This window comes from Phyllobates terribilis, unplaced genomic scaffold (assembly GCF_046119375.1).
Source record: "Phyllobates terribilis strain yellow unplaced genomic scaffold, ASM4611937v1 Scaffold_74__1_contigs__length_7073193, whole genome shotgun sequence".
Taxonomy (NCBI): Eukaryota; Metazoa; Chordata; class Amphibia; order Anura; family Dendrobatidae; genus Phyllobates; species Phyllobates terribilis.
Genome location: NW_027362834.1, coordinates 1098231 through 1116858, shown reverse-complemented (window position 1 = coordinate 1116858; position 18628 = coordinate 1098231). Strand labels below are relative to the sequence as shown.

Genomic DNA, 18628 nt, shown 5'->3' with positions numbered 1-18628 from the left:
GGGTCAGTCTTCCAGCCTTTCACCAACACCGAGCTGTGGATATCAAAATACATCAAACGGACATACGAACAAAACATGTTACCCAAACCTAACCGGTGCAGAGCTCGGCCCATGAACTCGTGGGAAACCCGGTCGAAGGCCTTCTCCTGATCCAAGGAGACCAGGGCCGCGTGTGCGCGGCGGACCTTGATGTACTCGACCGTGTCCCGCACGAGAGCGAGGCTGTCTGCGATGCGACGTCCAGGGATGCCGCAGGTCTGGTCCGGGTGGATGATCCGTCCGATGACCGTCTTAAGTCGTGTCGCCATCGTCTTGGCCAGGATCTTGTAGTCCACGTTGAGCAGAGTGATGGGACGCCAATTCCTCAGGTCGCAACTCTCTCCCTTCCGCTTGTACAGGATCGTGACCATTCCTTCCCTCAAAGATGGAGGCATTCTACCCTCCACCACCATCTCCTCGTACAGGTCCAACAGGTCCGGACAGATGAGGTCTCCCAGCGCTACATAGAGCTCCGCTGGAAGACCATCACTGCCCGGGGTCCTGCCGGTCCTAAAGGATTTAGCGGCAGAGAGCAATTCGCCCACCATCAGAGGTTTGTCCAAGGCTGCCATGCCTGCAGGATCAAGATGGTTAGTGATACCTGACAGGAAGTTATCAGCAGCGTCGGGGTCGGTAGTCTTGTGGGAGTAGAGTTCGCTGTAGAAGTCGCTGACGACCCTCATCACGTCCTCCTTCCCACGTCGCATGTTTCCGCTCTCGTCTCGCAGCTCGTTCAGGGGCGTGTGACCGGCATGAAGTTTCCTGAAAAAGAATGAGTTACATTTCTCACCCTTCTCCAGATTCTCCACTTTGGAACGGAAGACGATTCGCTTGGACTCCTCCTCAAAGTGCCTTTTCAGGCTCTTCTTGGTCTCCTCCAGCTCCTCCCTCACGTCCCAGCCACAGTGAAGAAAGTCCTGCAGCGACCGCAGCTCGCGCTGCAGCCCTCTGAAGTCCCTCCTCTTCTCACACGCCTGTTGTCGACCCTTGGCCTGAAAGAAACAGCGAAACTCAAGTTTAACATATTCCCACCAATCAGAGACTGTTTGGAAGCTACCCTTGTAGGACTGCCACATTGCGTAGGCTGCTCTCAGCTCCTCCACGACTTCATCCTGAGCCAGCAGAGCACAATTCAGCTTCCAGGAGCCGGGACCGGACGGAAAACCGTCGCCGAGGACACCTTGTAAGTGAATGGCTCTGTGGTCGGAGAAGAAGCAGGGGACCATCGAGTGCCTACTCTGCCTGACTGCCCGAGAGGTGAACACAAAGTCAATCCTGGAGCGGAGTGAGCCATCCGGTCGGCTCCACGAATAGTTCATGGAGCCTCTCCCCATGGAGCCCACCACGTCCTGAAGAGAGGCCTCGGTTACCATCTCGATGAGCAGCTTGGACGTGATGTCCAACTTGGCAGATGTGCCAGAACTACGACCATCCTCCTCGATGGGGCAGTTGAAATCCCCGGCCATCACTAAGGTCCTGGTGGTGGCAAGCTGAAGCCGCAGGGTCTGGAAAAGCTCCAAACGCTCATTCTTCAGTGGGGACGCATACACGTTGATGAACCTGACAGGTTCTCCCGCCCAGTTGCCATCTACAACAAGAGCCCTGCCGCAGATGAGCTCCTGGACGGACTCAAGCGTGAATGCGCCCCCCCTGATCAGAATTGCGACCCCTGCAGACTTGCAGTCACCCCCACCGGACCAGTAGGATGGACCGTGGGACCACTCCCTGGCCAGATGTTTGAAGGACCTAGAGGAGGGAAGGGAACATTCCTGCAACATATAAATATCACACAACTGGGAAGTAAGGAAGGCATAAATAGTCTGACGTCTGAACTTGTCCTTGATGCTCCTGACATTAATGGAAAATAAGTTAATATTAGCCATCATGTAGGGAAAAAAGAAAAAGTTAGCGCAGGCAATACACCTTAGTTACCACTCCGGTCGGGTGGTCCCTCGTCGGTGTTGACTGCTGGTGACGGGATCACCAGCAGGCCCTCTTCCTCCATCTGGTCAAGCAGCGCGGCCTCGATCTCGGCGACCACCAGTTCCTCCTCTTCTGGCTCGGCCACCAGGGTCTCAACCATGTGCTCCATCTCTTCTGGCTCAGGGAGGGTATCCTCCTTTTCGCCTACGAAATCCAGAATCTTCTTTTTGGAGGATTCAGTAGCAGGGCTGTCCTCCACCTTCCTCTTTCCCCGGGTTGGAACTGGGGAGACAAGAAGGGGAAAATCCTCCTCGGAATAGATAGCGGCAGGTGGAGGAAAGGTTAATTCCACCACTACCATGGTCTGAGGAGGGAGAGTGGCTGCCGGGGCAGGGGAAAGGACACCTGCTGAGGAGTAGGGGAAGGAGGAAGAGGAAGTGGAATCCTCAGCAGGGGTGGCCGGGGTGGGGGGGGATTGGACGGGGGTGGCAGGGGGAGGGATCGAGAGAGGGGTGACAGAACTCTTACCCTCCTTTGACTTTTTCTTCTGCTTCGGAGCTGCTGGGACCGTCGCTGGGGCTTTGGCCACCGACTCCTTGACCGCTTTGGCCTTGGTCGTCTCGGCCTTGGCCGCTGGGGCCTTGGTCGTCGCGTCCTTGACCTTCACAGGCCTGGTTGTCGGGGCGTTGTCCTCCGGAGCTGGGGTCGTCGCAACCACCGATGCCCAGGATCTCTCACGCTTGGGGCAATCCTTGTACAGATGAGCCGCCAGCCCACACAGGTTGCAGGACGTCTTCTTCGGGCAGTCCTTCGAGCTGTGTCCCGTCACTCGACAAATCCTGCAGGCATCCTCCTTGCAGTCCTTCATCTCGTGGCCGTTCTTGCCGCATCTCCTGCAGTTCCGCGGCATGTCCGGGTAATAGATGAGGCCGTAGGAGTTGCCCAGGGAGAATGTCGGGGGCAGGTGCCGAAGTCCGTCTGAGTACGCCAGGTCCCTGTGAAGTCTAACAGTCACCGACCACTTACCTGTCCAGAGGCCGAGTCCATTCAGGATGTGAGAGGGTTCCTTCACAACCAAACAGAAGCGTCTCAGGAAGGTACAGATGTCTTGGCCTGGGGTGTGCGGGTTGCGCATGGAGACCGTGATCCTCCTTTCGTCCCTCTGGATAGGGCAGCTACCTGTAAAGGCAGAGAAAGAATTATCCGATCCTTTTGCGCTTACCATTTCCCAGAACCTCCTGCAGGTGTTCACAGTGGCGAAGGTGACGAAGAAGATCCCCGTCAAGAAGGTCTGGATGCTGAGGGTGTCCGACCTGGAGAAGCCTCGATCCAGCAGCATCTTCTGGCAGAACACGTCCGAGGACATGTCCGGCACCCTCCCATCCACTTCCTTCAGCTTCAGGGCCACCGTCTGCCGCATCCATGGCTCCAGGGCTGGAGCTTCGTGGCGGGGCTTCTGGGGTCCCTTCTGCTGGCCAGTCGTGGAGGCAGAGTCCTTGGGGTCAGAATCGGCTCCTGGCTGGGCCCTCCTGGCTGTCCCCTGCTCCAGGCTCTTCTTTTCGGCCTTCCTCGCAGCGCTTGCCATGGCTTTCCTCCTGCAGTTACTTCTTGGAGCTGGATCTGGAGCTCTTCCCGAAATGGGTGGAGCTATGCAGATTCTTCTCCCGTCGTGTTCTGGACAAATTCCCCGAAAGGTCTTTGTCTCGATGATTTTCTTACTCAAAGATTCCACAGGACAGCCCGATTCTTCTTCGAGTCTTCGTCTTCTTCTGGATTCTTTAGAGCTTCTTCCTCCCACCGATATCCGCCTTCCTTCTCCGATGTCAGCTGCGCTCCGAAGCTCTTCTCCTTCCGAGTTCGATCGCTCTCGTCAAGTGTAGATCGTAGCTCTTGTGTTCTTAAAAGAACAGATACTACACTTGATCTTAGCCAAAAGGCCGAGAAGCGATAACCAGAATTGGTTTCCGACTATGGTGCCACCCAAGGATTCTGAAAAGTCCATTTGTGGAGATGGCCACCTGGACTCCCGTTAAGAAGACATGCTGTCAACCTCTAGATCCCTCACATGCCTGCACTTTTCGGCTTGCTGCTGCTGCAATCCACGCGTTTTAGATCTGCATAACTCCACCTCTTTTAGCACAGTACCCTCAACCCCCGGCTGTTCCCACCCGCCTCAACACCGTTGGAAGGGAGGAGAACCAATTAAGGCGGGGGGGGGGTGGAACGAGCAGCTGTCTACCCTTAGCAGGAGGGTTGCTGATTAATTACCTCTCCTGCTGCTGCTGCTGCTGGCTGTCCAGCAGCAGACTGAAGGTGGCTGCTGCTGTGCGCAGGTATATAAAGGCTCAGAGCCTATTATGACACGCGCAGCCAGCGTTCCATTGCCACATTCCGTCTACTGCAGGCGGGATACCTGGATGGCTGAATGTCACTGAGAAGCTCACAGAGACCGCCATAAGCAACAGTTTAAAAGAATGCCACAGACTAATCAACCAAACTTTTTGGGTTGGTTTCTCTTTTATAGTCTGCAGGCATTAAATGAAAGAAGTCAGTGTTCCAGCAGAGGGAGACAACGTTTCAGAAAAGGCATTGTAGCAAACCAAAAAAGAAATTTTAAGCGCAGCAGAGTAACCAGCTCACATACCTGTTAGCTCAGGTGAGTTTAAAAGGCTGCTGTTGATAACAAGGGCATTTGCTAAATAGATGGTGTGTGTGCAACAATATACTGAAAGGTCAATTATATTGTGCAGCTTATCTCACCACCTGTAGTTATTTAGGTGAAAGCTCCAAAACGCTTGCCTAATATGTCTGTTTATCCGAAAGGAAGTATAGAGGGAGAGCTAGATAGATAGCATTGCATTACATTACATTACATGGCAATGCAATGCACAGTTGCTGAAGTTGAACCAAAATGAGCTTGTCATCTGGCTTCTGCAACTTTTAACATGAAAAATCCAATGAGGAGAAGAAAAGCAAAGCCAAAGAGTCCATCCCAAAATCCGACAAACAAGCAAAATGAACAAAAAGCATTGAATTCAATTCTTTCTGATTTTAGAAACTGCATTAAAGAAGGGGTGCACCGGTCCTGGAGATACTGCAATACCAGGTCAATGCGTGGAGTGGACAGAGCAAGCTCTTTTTCCATCTCCCTGTTCTAAAAATCCATTTAATATATGGTCCCCAGATAGGGGACGTATCAGATATTAAACTGATAAGAACAGATACTACACTTGATCTTAGCCAAAAGGCCGAGAAGCGATAACCAGAATTGGTTTCCGACTACGGTGCCACCCAAGGATTCTGAAAAGTCCATTTGTGGAGATGGCCACCTGGACTCCCGTTAAGAAGACATGCTGTCAACCTCTAGATCCCTCACATGCCTGCACTTTTCGGCTTGCTGCTGCTGCAATCCACGCGTTTTAGATCTGCATAACTCCACCTCTTTTAGCACAGTACCCTCAACCCCCGGCTGTTCCCACCCGCCTCAACACCGTTGGAAGGGAGGAGAACCAATTAAGGCGGGGGGGGGGGGTGGAACGAGCAGCTGTCTACCCTTAGCAGGAGGGTTGCTGATTAATTACCTCTCCTGCTGCTGCTGCTGGCTGTCCAGCAGCAGACTGAAGGTGGCTGCTGCTGTGCGCAGGTATATAAAGGCTCAGAGCCTATTATGACACGCGCAGCCAGCGTTCCATTGCCACATTCCGTCTACTGCAGGCGGGATACCTGGATGGCTGAATGTCACTGAGAAGCTCACAGAGACCGCCATAAGCAACAGTTTAAAAGAATGCCACAGACTAATCAACCAAACTTTTTGGGTTGGTTTCTCTTTTATAGTCTGCAGGCATTAAATGAAAGAAGTCAGTGTTCCAGCAGAGGGAGACAACGTTTCAGAAAAGGCATTGTAGCAAACCAAAAAAGAAATTTTAAGCGCAGCAGAGTAACCAGCTCACATACCTGTTAGCTCAGGTGAGTTTAAAAGGCTGCTGTTGATAACAAGGGCATTTGCTAAATAGATGGTGTGTGTGCAACAATATACTGAAAGGTCAATTATATTGTGCAGCTTATCTCACCACCTGTAGTTATTTAGGTGAAAGCTCCAAAATGCTTGCCTAATATGTCTGTTTATCCAAAAGGAAGTATAGAGGGAGAGCTAGATAGATAGCATTGCATTACATTACATTACATGGCAATGCAATGCACAGTTGCTGAAGTTGAACCAAAATGAGCTTGTCATCTGGCTTCTGCAACTTTTAACATGAAAAATCCAATGAGGAGAAGAAAAGCAAAGCCAAAGAGTCCATCCCAAAATCCGACAAACAAGCAAAATGAACAAAAAGCATTGAATTCAATTCTTTCTGATTTTAGAAACTGCATTAAAGAAGGGGTGCACCGGTCCTGGAGATACTGCAATACCAGGTCAATGCGTGGAGTGGACAGAGCAAGCTCTTTTTCCATCTCCCTGTTCTAAAAATCCATTTAATATATGGTCCCCAGATAGGGGACGTATCAGATATTAAACTGATAAGAACAGATTTTTTTGATTGAATATATCTTTTATTAGCACAAAAAATAAGTTAACAGACAGTGTACAGTGCCGCAGCCCAGTACACACAGAATTCTACATCACATTTACATAGCATGAGGATACGACGCACTAACTAGACACATCACACCCCTATGCTACACAAAACACTCAATATGAAAGAAAAAGCATGTCAATCAATACAGTACGACGAACCGTGATAAGGGATGGGGATTGGGAAAAAGGGGATGGGGAGGGGAAAATCACAGGCCCGAAGCTTTATTAAAAGACAAGACACATAAGGGGAGAGGGGGAGGAGGGGTTTAGTCCTCATCCTCGTCCTCCGGACCGTCCACGATGGAATAGTCTCTGAGCAGGCTGTGGATCAGCCTGCGGCAGTCCTGGATGGACATCCTCTCCCTCCTCAAGATGAGCCGGTTCCTGGCGACCCAAACGGCATCCTTGAAGCAGTTCATAAGGCGCCAAGCCTCCTGGATGGCTCCGACGGTATGAACCCCAGGGAAGAGTCCGTAAAGCACAGAATGGTGCGATAGGCTCGCCCTGGGGACAGAGTTCCTCAGGTCGTCCTCAAGGGCAGTCAACAGGCGCTGTGCAAATCCGCAGTCCCAAAAAGTGTGCAAAGATGTTTTCTCCACGAAGGGGCACCTTGGGCAGTACCGGGTCTTGCACAGGTTCCGGGCATGCATGAATGACCGGACGGGCAGTCCGCCCTGAATCGCCATCCACGACAAGTCCTTGTGCCCGTTGGTCAGCCTGTCAGACGACACATTTGTCCACACAGTCTCCAGCGTGTCCTGGTGAAGTCCTGTGATGTTCTCCACGTCATCCTTGGCTCTGATGAGCTTGTGGATAGTTTTGGGCTTCCACAAGTCGGGCTTGAGTCCCTCCAGTTGATGTTCCCCCACAAATCGAACGACGTCTCCATAGAACCATGGCGTCGTCCAGTTGTAGGGGAAGGAGCTGTCCCACTTGTCCCAGCCGAGTCGCCTCCAAAGAGGAAGCAGGAAGAAGCGAGACATGGACCTGCCCGCGGAGCCATTCTTGACTTGCAAAGTCCGGCGGACACAATCACACACAAAAGAGGATCGCAGGAGGGTGGGGATATCTGGAACGCCCTTCCCACCCTTGCGAGGCTCCTTGTACATGACGGCCCGCCTGACTCTGTCCATCTTGGATCCCCAGACAAAGTGAAACACTGTCCTGGTAATGGCCCTGCACACAGTGACGTGTGGGGGCCAGGCCTGCGCCGTGTACTGCAAGACGGGCAGGACCTCATTACGCAGGACGAGTGCCTTACCCTCACAAGTGAGGTGTCTGAGGCTCCAGAGTCCGATCCGTTGCTTCACCTTGGCCAAGCGTTCTTGCCAGGACTTGAGGGCCGCTCCTTCCTTCCCGAACCAGACTCCCAGCACCTTGAGGAAATCCGGTTGAATGTTGAAGGGGAAGGGGGCGGAGGAGGCCGGCTGCCAATCCCCGAAGAGCATGGCTTCCGACTTCCTGCAGTTGACTTTGGCCCCTGAAGCCCGGCCGAACCTCTCACACGTCTGGACGAGGGCGTCGACTGAACCACGATCAGCGCAGAAGACGGTGACGTCGTCCATGTAGAGCGAGCACTTGACCTCGTGTCGTCCCGGACCCGGTGCGGTGATCCCTCTGATCTCTCCATTCTGCCGGATAGCCTCTGCGAAGAGTTCTATAACACAAACAAAAAGAAGAGGTGATAGAGGGCAGCCTTGTCTGACCCCAGAGAGGACAGGGAAGGGGTCAGTCTTCCAGCCTTTCACCAACACCGAGCTGTGGATATCAAAATACATCAAACGGACATACGAACAAAACATGTTACCCAAACCTAACCGGTGCAGAGCTCGGCCCATGAACTCGTGGGAAACCCGGTCGAAGGCCTTCTCCTGATCCAAGGAGACCAGGGCCGCGTGTGCGCGGCGGACCTTGATGTACTCGACCGTGTCCCGCACGAGAGCGAGGCTGTCTGCGATGCGACGTCCAGGGATGCCGCAGGTCTGGTCCGGGTGGATGATCCGTCCGATGACCGTCTTAAGTCGTGTCGCCATCGTCTTGGCCAGGATCTTGTAGTCCACGTTGAGCAGAGTGATGGGACGCCAATTCCTCAGGTCGCAACTCTCTCCCTTCCGCTTGTACAGGATCGTGACCATTCCTTCCCTCAAAGATGGAGGCATTCTACCCTCCACCACCATCTCCTCGTACAGGTCCAACAGGTCCGGACAGATGAGGTCTCCCAGCGCTACATAGAGCTCCGCTGGAAGACCATCACTGCCCGGGGTCCTGCCGGTCCTAAAGGATTTAGCGGCAGAGAGCAATTCGCCCACCATCAGAGGTTTGTCCAAGGCTGCCATGCCTGCAGGATCAAGATGGTTAGTGATACCTGACAGGAAGTTATCAGCAGCGTCGGGGTCGGTAGTCTTGTGGGAGTAGAGTTCGCTGTAGAAGTCGCTGACGACCCTCATCACGTCCTCCTTCCCACGTCGCATGTTTCCGCTCTCGTCTCGCAGCTCGTTCAGGGGCGTGTGACCGGCATGAAGTTTCCTGAAAAAGAATGAGTTACATTTCTCACCCTTCTCCAGATTCTCCACTTTGGAACGGAAGACGATTCGCTTGGACTCCTCCTCAAAGTGCCTTTTCAGGCTCTTCTTGGTCTCCTCCAGCTCCTCCCTCACGTCCCAGCCACAGTGAAGAAAGTCCTGCAGCGACCGCAGCTCGCGCTGCAGCCCTCTGAAGTCCCTCCTCTTCTCACACGCCTGTTGTCGACCCTTGGCCTGAAAGAAACAGCGAAACTCAAGTTTAACATATTCCCACCAATCAGAGACTGTTTGGAAGCTACCCTTGTAGGACTGCCACATTGAGTAGGCTGCTCTCAGCTCCTCCACGACTTCATCCTGAGCCAGCAGAGCACAATTCAGCTTCCAGGAGCCGGGACCGGACGGAAAACCGTCGCCGAGGACACCTTGTAAGTGAATGGCTCTGTGGTCGGAGAAGAAGCAGGGGACCATCGAGTGCCTACTCTGCCTGACTGCCCGAGAGGTGAACACAAAGTCAATCCTGGAGCGGAGTGAGCCATCCGGTCGGCTCCACGAATAGTTCATGGAGCCTCTCCCCATGGAGCCCACCACGTCCTGAAGAGAGGCCTCGGTTACCATCTCGATGAGCAGCTTGGACGTGATGTCCAACTTGGCAGATGTGCCAGAACTACGACCATCCTCCTCGATGGGGCAGTTGAAATCCCCGGCCATCACTAAGGTCCTGGTGGTGGCAAGCTGAAGCCGCAGGGTCTGGAAAAGCTCCAAACGCTCATTCTTCAGTGGGGACGCATACACGTTGATGAACCTGACAGGTTCTCCCGCCCAGTTGCCATCTACAACAAGAGCCCTGCCGCAGATGAGCTCCTGGACGGACTCAAGCGTGAATGCGCCCCCCCTGATCAGAATTGCGACCCCTGCAGACTTGCAGTCACCCCCACCGGACCAGTAGGATGGACCGTGGGACCACTCCCTGGCCAGATGTTTGAAGGACCTAGAGGAGGGAAGGGAACATTCCTGCAACATATAAACATCACACAACTGGGAAGTAAGGAAGGCATAAATAGTCTGACGTCTGAACTTGTCCTTGATGCTCCTGACATTAATGGAAAATAAGTTAATATTAGCCATCATGTAGGGAAAAAAGAAAAAGTTAGCGCAGGCAATACACCTTAGTTACCACTCCGGTCGGGTGGTCCCTCGTCGGTGTTGACTGCTGGTGACGGGATCACCAGCAGGCCCTCTTCCTCCATCTGGTCAAGCAGCGCGGCCTCGATCTCGGCGACCACCAGTTCCTCCTCTTCTGGCTCGGCCACCAGGGTCTCAACCATGTGCTCCATCTCTTCTGGCTCAGGGAGGGTATCCTCCTTTTCGCCTACGAAATCCAGAATCTTCTTTTTGGAGGATTCAGTAGCAGGGCTGTCCTCCACCTTCCTCTTTCCCCGGGTTGGAACTGGGGAGACAAGAAGGGGAAAATCCTCCTCGGAATAGATAGCGGCAGGTGGAGGAAAGGTTAATTCCACCACTACCATGGTCTGAGGAGGGAGAGTGGCTGCCGGGGCAGGGGAAAGGACACCTGCTGAGGAGTAGGGGAAGGAGGAAGAGGAAGTGGAATCCTCAGCAGGGGTGGCCGGGGTGGGGGGGGATTGGACGGGGGTGGCAGGGGGAGGGATCGAGAGAGGGGTGACAGAACTCTTACCCTCCTTTGACTTTTTCTTCTGCTTCGGAGCTGCTGGGACCGTCGCTGGGGCTTTGGCCACCGACTCCTTGACCGCTTTGGCCTTGGTCGTCTCGGCCTTGGCCGCTGGGGCCTTGGTCGTCGCGTCCTTGACCTTCACAGGCCTGGTTGTCGGGGCGTTGTCCTCCGGAGCTGGGGTCGTCGCAACCACCGATGCCCAGGATCTCTCACGCTTGGGGCAATCCTTGTACAGATGAGCCGCCAGCCCACACAGGTTGCAGGACGTCTTCTTCGGGCAGTCCTTCGAGCTGTGTCCCGTCACTCGACAAATCCTGCAGGCATCCTCCTTGCAGTCCTTCATCTCGTGGCCGTTCTTGCCGCATCTCCTGCAGTTCCGCGGCATGTCCGGGTAATAGATGAGGCCGTAGGAGTTGCCCAGGGAGAATGTCGGGGGCAGGTGCCGAAGTCCGTCTGAGTACGCCAGGTCCCTGTGAAGTCTAACAGTCACCGACCACTTACCTGTCCAGAAGCCGAGTCCATTCAGGATGTGAGAGGGTTCCTTCACAACCAAACAGAAGCGTCTCAGGAAGGTACAGATGTCTTGGCCTGGGGTGTGCGGGTTGCGCATGGAGACCGTGATCCTCCTTTCGTCCCTCTGGATAGGGCAGCTACCTGTAAAGGCAGAGAAAGAATTATCCGATCCTTTTGCGCTTACCATTTCCCAGAACCTCCTGCAGGTGTTCACAGTGGCGAAGGTGACGAAGAAGATCCCCGTCAAGAAGGTCTGGATGCTGAGGGTGTCCGACCTGGAGAAGCCTCGATCCAGCAGCATCTTCTGGCAGAACACGTCCGAGGACATGTCCGGCACCCTCCCATCCACTTCCTTCAGCTTCAGGGCCACCGTCTGCCGCATCCATGGCTCCAGGGCTGGAGCTTCGTGGCGGGGCTTCTGGGGTCCCTTCTGCTGGCCAGTCGTGGAGGCAGAGTCCTTGGGGTCAGAATCGGCTCCTGGCTGGGCCCTCCTGGCTGTCCCCTGCTCCAGGCTCTTCTTTTCGGCCTTCCTCGCAGCGCTTGCCATGGCTTTCCTCCTGCAGTTACTTCTTGGAGCTGGATCTGGAGCTCTTCCCGAAATGGGTGGAGCTATGCAGATTCTTCTCCCGTCGTGTTCTGGACAAATTCCCCGAAAGGTCTTTGTCTCGATGATTTTCTTACTCAAAGATTCCACAGGACAGCCCGATTCTTCTCCGAGTCTTCGTCTTCTTCTGGATTCTTTAGAGCTTCTTCCTCCCACCGATATCCGCCTTCCTTCTCCGATGTCAGCTGCGCTCCGAAGCTCTTCTCCTTCCGAGTTCGATCGCTCTCGTCAAGTGTAGATCGTAGCTCTTGTGTTCTTAAAAGAACAGATACTACACTTGATCTTAGCCAAAAGGCCGAGAAGCGATAACCAGAATTGGTTTCCGACTACGGTGCCACCCAAGGATTCTGAAAAGTCCATTTGTGGAGATGGCCACCTGGACTCCCGTTAAGAAGACATGCTGTCAACCTCTAGATCCCTCACATGCCTGCACTTTTCGGCTTGCTGCTGCTGCAATCCACGCGTTTTAGATCTGCATAACTCCACCTCTTTTAGCACAGTACCCTCAACCCCCGGCTGTTCCCACCCGCCTCAACACCGTTGGAAGGGAGGAGAACCAATTAAGGCGGGGGGGGGGTGGAACGAGCAGCTGTCTACCCTTAGCAGGAGGGTTGCTGATTAATTACCTCTCCTGCTGCTGCTGCTGCTGGCTGTCCAGCAGCAGACTGAAGGTGGCTGCTGCTGTGCGCAGGTATATAAAGGCTCAGAGCCTATTATGACACGCGCAGCCAGCGTTCCATTGCCACATTCCGTCTACTGCAGGCGGGATACCTGGATGGCTGAATGTCACTGAGAAGCTCACAGAGACCGCCATAAGCAACAGTTTAAAAGAATGCCACAGACTAATCAACCAAACTTTTTGGGTTGGTTTCTCTTTTATAGTCTGCAGGCATTAAATGAAAGAAGTCAGTGTTCCAGCAGAGGGAGACAACGTTTCAGAAAAGGCATTGTAGCAAACCAAAAAAGAAATTTTAAGCGCAGCAGAGTAACCAGCTCACATACCTGTTAGCTCAGGTGAGTTTAAAAGGCTGCTGTTGATAACAAGGGCATTTGCTAAATAGATGGTGTGTGTGCAACAATATACTGAAAGGTCAATTATATTGTGCAGCTTATCTCACCACCTGTAGTTATTTAGGTGAAAGCTCCAAAACGCTTGCCTAATATGTCTGTTTATCCGAAAGGAAGTATAGAGGGAGAGCTAGATAGATAGCATTGCATTACATTACATTACATGGCAATGCAATGCACAGTTGCTGAAGTTGAACCAAAATGAGCTTGTCATCTGGCTTCTGCAACTTTTAACATGAAAAATCCAATGAGGAGAAGAAAAGCAAAGCCAAAGAGTCCATCCCAAAATCCGACAAACAAGCAAAATGAACAAAAAGCATTGAATTCAATTCTTTCTGATTTTAGAAACTGCATTAAAGAAGGGGTGCACCGGTCCTGGAGATACTGCAATACCAGGTCAATGCGTGGAGTGGACAGAGCAAGCTCTTTTTCCATCTCCCTGTTCTAAAAATCCATTTAATATATGGTCCCCAGATAGGGGACGTATCAGATATTAAACTGATAAGAACAGATACTACACTTGATCTTAGCCAAAAGGCCGAGAAGCGATAACCAGAATTGGTTTCCGACTACGGTGCCACCCAAGGATTCTGAAAAGTCCATTTGTGGAGATGGCCACCTGGACTCCCGTTAAGAAGACATGCTGTCAACCTCTAGATCCCTCACATGCCTGCACTTTTCGGCTTGCTGCTGCTGCAATCCACGCGTTTTAGATCTGCATAACTCCACCTCTTTTAGCACAGTACCCTCAACCCCCGGCTGTTCCCACCCGCCTCAACACCGTTGGAAGGGAGGAGAACCAATTAAGGCGGGGGGGGGGGTGGAACGAGCAGCTGTCTACCCTTAGCAGGAGGGTTGCTGATTAATTACCTCTCCTGCTGCTGCTGCTGGCTGTCCAGCAGCAGACTGAAGGTGGCTGCTGCTGTGCGCAGGTATATAAAGGCTCAGAGCCTATTATGACACGCGCAGCCAGCGTTCCATTGCCACATTCCGTCTACTGCAGGCGGGATACCTGGATGGCTGAATGTCACTGAGAAGCTCACAGAGACCGCCATAAGCAACAGTTTAAAAGAATGCCACAGACTAATCAACCAAACTTTTTGGGTTGGTTTCTCTTTTATAGTCTGCAGGCATTAAATGAAAGAAGTCAGTGTTCCAGCAGAGGGAGACAACGTTTCAGAAAAGGCATTGTAGCAAACCAAAAAAGAAATTTTAAGCGCAGCAGAGTAACCAGCTCACATACCTGTTAGCTCAGGTGAGTTTAAAAGGCTGCTGTTGATAACAAGGGCATTTGCTAAATAGATGGTGTGTGTGCAACAATATACTGAAAGGTCAATTATATTGTGCAGCTTATCTCACCACCTGTAGTTATTTAGGTGAAAGCTCCAAAATGCTTGCCTAATATGTCTGTTTATCCAAAAGGAAGTATAGAGGGAGAGCTAGATAGATAGCATTGCATTACATTACATTACATGGCAATGCAATGCACAGTTGCTGAAGTTGAACCAAAATGAGCTTGTCATCTGGCTTCTGCAACTTTTAACATGAAAAATCCAATGAGGAGAAGAAAAGCAAAGCCAAAGAGTCCATCCCAAAATCCGACAAACAAGCAAAATGAACAAAAAGCATTGAATTCAATTCTTTCTGATTTTAGAAACTGCATTAAAGAAGGGGTGCACCGGTCCTGGAGATAATGCAATACCAGGTCAATGCGTGGAGTGGACAGAGCAAGCTCTTTTTCCATCTCCCTGTTCTAAAAATCCATTTAATATATGGTCCCCAGATAGGGGACGTATCAGATATTAAACTGATAAGAACAGATTTTTTTGATTGAATATATCTTTTATTAGCACAAAAAATAAGTTAACAGACAGTGTACAGTGCCGCAGCCCAGTACACACATAATTCTACATCACACTTACATAGCATGAGGATACGACGCACTAACTAGACACATCACACCCCTATGCTACACAAAACACTCAATATGAAAGAAAAAGCATGTCAATCAATACAGTACGACGAACCGTGATAAGGGATGGGGATTGGGAAAAAGGGGATGGGGAGGGGAAAATCACAGGCCCGAAGCTTTATTAAAAGACAAGACACATAAGGGGAGAGGGGGAGGAGGGGTTTAGTCCTCATCCTCGTCCTCCGGACCGTCCACGATGGAATAGTCTCTGAGCAGGCTGTGGATCAGCCTGCGGCAGTCCTGGATGGACATCCTCTCCCTCCTCAAGATGAGCCGGTTCCTGGCGACCCAAACGGCATACTTGAAGCAGTTCATAAGGCGCCAAGCCTCCTGGATGGCTCCGACGGTATGAACCCCAGGGAAGAGTCCGTAAAGCACAGAATGGTGCGATAGGCTCGCCCTGGGGACAGAGTTCCTCAGGTCGTCCTCAAGGGCAGTCAACAGGCGCTGTGCAAATCCGCAGTCCCAAAAAGTGTGCAAAGATGTTTCCTCCACGAAGGGGCACCTTGGGCAGTACCGGGTCTTGCACAGGTTCCGGGCATGCATGAATGACCGGACGGGCAGTCCGCCCTGAATCGCCATCCACGACAAGTCCTTGTGCCCGTTGGTCAGCCTGTCAGACGACACATTTGTCCACACAGTCTCCAGCGTGTCCTGGTGAAGTCCTGTGATGTTCTCCACGTCATCCTTGGCTCTGATGAGCTTGTGGATAGTTTTGGGCTTCCACAAGTCGGGCTTGAGTCCCTCCAGTTGATGTTCCCCCACAAATCGAACGACGTCTCCATAGAACCATGGCGTCGTCCAGTTGTAGGGGAAGGAGCTGTCCCACTTGTCCCAGCCGAGTCGCCTCCAAAGAGGAAGCAGGAAGAAGCGAGACATGGACCTGCCCGCGGAGCCATTCTTGACTTGCAAAGTCCGGCGGACACAATCACACACAAAAGAGGATCGCAGGAGGGTGGGGATATCTGGAACGCCCTTCCCACCCTTGCGAGGCTCCTTGTACATGACGGCCCGCCTGACTCTGTCCATCTTGGATCCCCAGACAAAGTGAAACACTGTCCTGGTAATGGCCCTGCACACAGTGACGTGTGGGGGCCAGGCCTGCGCCGTGTACTGCAAGACGGGCAGGACCTCATTACGCAGGACGAGTGCCTTACCCTCACAAGTGAGGTGTCTGAGGCTCCAGAGTCCGATCCGTTGCTTCACCTTGGCCAAGCGTTCTTGCCAGGACTTGAGGGCCGCTCCTTCCTTCCCGAACCAGACTCCCAGCACCTTGAGGAAATCCGGTTGAATGTTGAAGGGGAAGGGGGCGGAGGAGGCCGGCTGCCAATCCCCGAAGAGCATGGCTTCCGACTTCCTGCAGTTGACTTTGGCCCCTGAAGCCCGGCCGAACCTCTCACACGTCTGGACGAGGGCGTCGACTGAACCACGATCAGCGCAGAAGACGGTGACGTCGTCCATGTAGAGCGAGCACTTGACCTCGTGTCGTCCCGGACCCGGTGCGGTGATCCCTCTGATCTCTCCATTCTGCCGGATAGCCTCTGCGAAGAGTTCTATAACACAAACAAAAAGAAGAGGTGATAGAGGGCAGCCTTGTCTGACCCCAGAGAGGACAGGGAAGGGGTCAGTCTTCCAGCCTTTCACCAACACCGAGCTGTGGATATCAAAATACATCAAACGGACATACGAACAAAACATGTTACCCAAACCTAACCGGTGCAGAGCTCGGCCCATGAACTCGTGGGAAACCCGGTCGAAGGCCTTCTCCTGATCCAAGGAGACCAGGGCCGCGTGTGCGCGGCGGACCTTGATGTACTCGACCGTGTCCCGCACGAGAGCGAGGCTGTCTGCGATGCGACGTCCAGGGATGCCGCAGGTCTGGTCCGGGTGGATGATCCGTCCGATGACCGTCTTAAGTCGTGTCGCCATCGTCTTGGCCAGGATCTTGTAGTCCACGTTGAGCAGAGTGATGGGACGCCAATTCCTCAGGTCGCAACTCTCTCCCTTCCGCTTGTACAGGATCGTGACCATTCCTTCCCTCAAAGATGGAGGCATTCTACCCTCCACCACCATCTCCTCGTACAGGTCCAACAGGTCCGGACAGATGAGGTCTCCCAGCGCTACATAGAGCTCCGCTGGAAGACCATCACTGCCCGGGGTCCTGCCGGTCCTAAAGGATTTAGCGGCAGAGAGCAATTCGCCCACCATCAGAGGTTTGTCCAAGGCTGCCGTGCCTGCAGGATCAAGATGGTTAGTGATACCTGACAGGAAGTTATCAGCAGCGTCGGGGTCGGTAGTCTTGTGGGAGTAGAGTTCGCTGTAGAAGTCGCTGACGACCCTCATCACGTCCTCCTTCCCACGTCGCATGTTTCCGCTCTCGTCTCGCAGCTCGTTCAGGGGCGTGTGACCGGCATGAAGTTTCCTGAAAAAGAATGAGTTACATTTCTCACCCTTCTCCAGATTCTCCACTTTGGAACGGAAGACGATTCGCTTGGACTCCTCCTCAAAGTGCCTTTTCAGGCTCTTCTTGGTCTCCTCCAGCTCCTCCCTCACGTCCCAGCCACAGTGAAGAAGGTCCTGCAGCGACCGCAGCTCGCGCTGCAGCCCTCTGAAGTCCCTCCTCTTCTCACACGCCTGTTGTCGACCCTTGGCCTGAAAGAAACAGCGAAACTCAAGTTTAACATATTCCCACCAATCAGAGACTGTTTGGAAGCTACCCTTGTAGGACTGCCACATTGCGTAGGCTGCTCTCAGCTCCTCCACGACTTCATCCTGAGCCAGCAGAGCACAATTCAGCTTCCAGGAGCCGGGGCCGGACGGAAAACCGTCGCCGAGGACACCTTGTAAGTGAATGGCTCTGTGGTCGGAGAAGAAGCAGGGGACCATCGAGTGCCTACTCTGCCTGACTGCCCGAGAGGTGAACACAAAGTCAATCCTGGAGCGGAGTGAGCCATCCGGTCGGCTCCACGAATAGTTCGTGGAGCCTCTCCCCATGGAGCCCACCACGTCCTGAAGAGAGGCCTCGGTTACCATCTCGATGAGCAGCTTGGACGTGATGTCCAACTTGGCAGATGTGCCAGAACTACGACCATCCTCCTCGATGGGGCAGTTGAAATCCCCGGCCATCACTAAGGTCCTGGTGGTGGCAAGCTGAAGCCGCAGGGTCTGGAAAAGCTCCAAACGCTCATTCTTCAGTGGGGACGCATACACGTTGATGAACCTGACAGGTTCTCCCGCCCAGTTGCCATCTACAACAAGAGCCCTGCCGCAGATGAGCTCCTGGACGGACTCAAGCGTGAATGCGCCCCCCCTGATCAGAATTGCGACCCCTGCAGACTTGCAGTCACCCCCACCGGACCAGTAGGATGGACCGTGGGACCACTCCCTGGCCAGATGTTTGAAGGACCTAGAGGAGGGAAGGGAACATTCCTGCAACATATAAACATCACACAACTGGGAAGTAAGGAAGGCATAAATAGTCTGACGTCTGAACTTGTCCTTGATGCTCCTGACATTAATGGAAAATAAGTTAATATTAGCCATCATGTAGGGAAAAAAGAAAAAGTTAGCGCAGGCAATACACCTTAGTTACCACTCCGGTCGGGTGGTCCCTCGTCGGTGTTGACTGCTGGTGACGGGATCACCAGCAGGCCCTCTTCCTCCATCTGGTCAAGCAGCGCGGCCTCGATCTCGGCGACCACCAGTTCCTCCTCTTCTG

At 52.9% G+C, this 18628-nt stretch overlaps 4 non-coding genes and 2 pseudogenes across 4 annotated transcripts; all 6 read right to left on the bottom strand.

The window, feature by feature from the left end:
* Window positions 1–3833: 3833 nt before the first annotated feature.
* LOC141196440 (U2 spliceosomal RNA) lies at window positions 3834–3911 on the bottom strand (annotated as a pseudogene).
* A 1120-nt stretch (window positions 3912–5031) lies between these two features.
* Window positions 5032–5222, bottom strand: LOC141196852 (U2 spliceosomal RNA). The gene has a single exon (XR_012269247.1). It is a non-coding gene; the product is annotated as a U2 spliceosomal RNA (small nuclear RNA).
* A 1119-nt stretch (window positions 5223–6341) lies between these two features.
* On the bottom strand, window positions 6342–6535 carry LOC141196252 (U2 spliceosomal RNA). The gene has a single exon (XR_012268815.1). It is a non-coding gene; the product is annotated as a U2 spliceosomal RNA (small nuclear RNA).
* A 5564-nt stretch (window positions 6536–12099) lies between these two features.
* On the bottom strand, window positions 12100–12177 carry LOC141196439 (U2 spliceosomal RNA; annotated as a pseudogene).
* A 1120-nt stretch (window positions 12178–13297) lies between these two features.
* Window positions 13298–13488, bottom strand: LOC141196851 (U2 spliceosomal RNA). The gene has a single exon (XR_012269246.1). It is a non-coding gene; the product is annotated as a U2 spliceosomal RNA (small nuclear RNA).
* Window positions 13489–14606: 1118 nt separating this feature from the next.
* On the bottom strand, window positions 14607–14800 carry LOC141196233 (U2 spliceosomal RNA). Its single transcript, XR_012268796.1, has one exon. It is a non-coding gene; the product is annotated as a U2 spliceosomal RNA (small nuclear RNA).
* Window positions 14801–18628: the final 3828 nt, after the last annotated feature.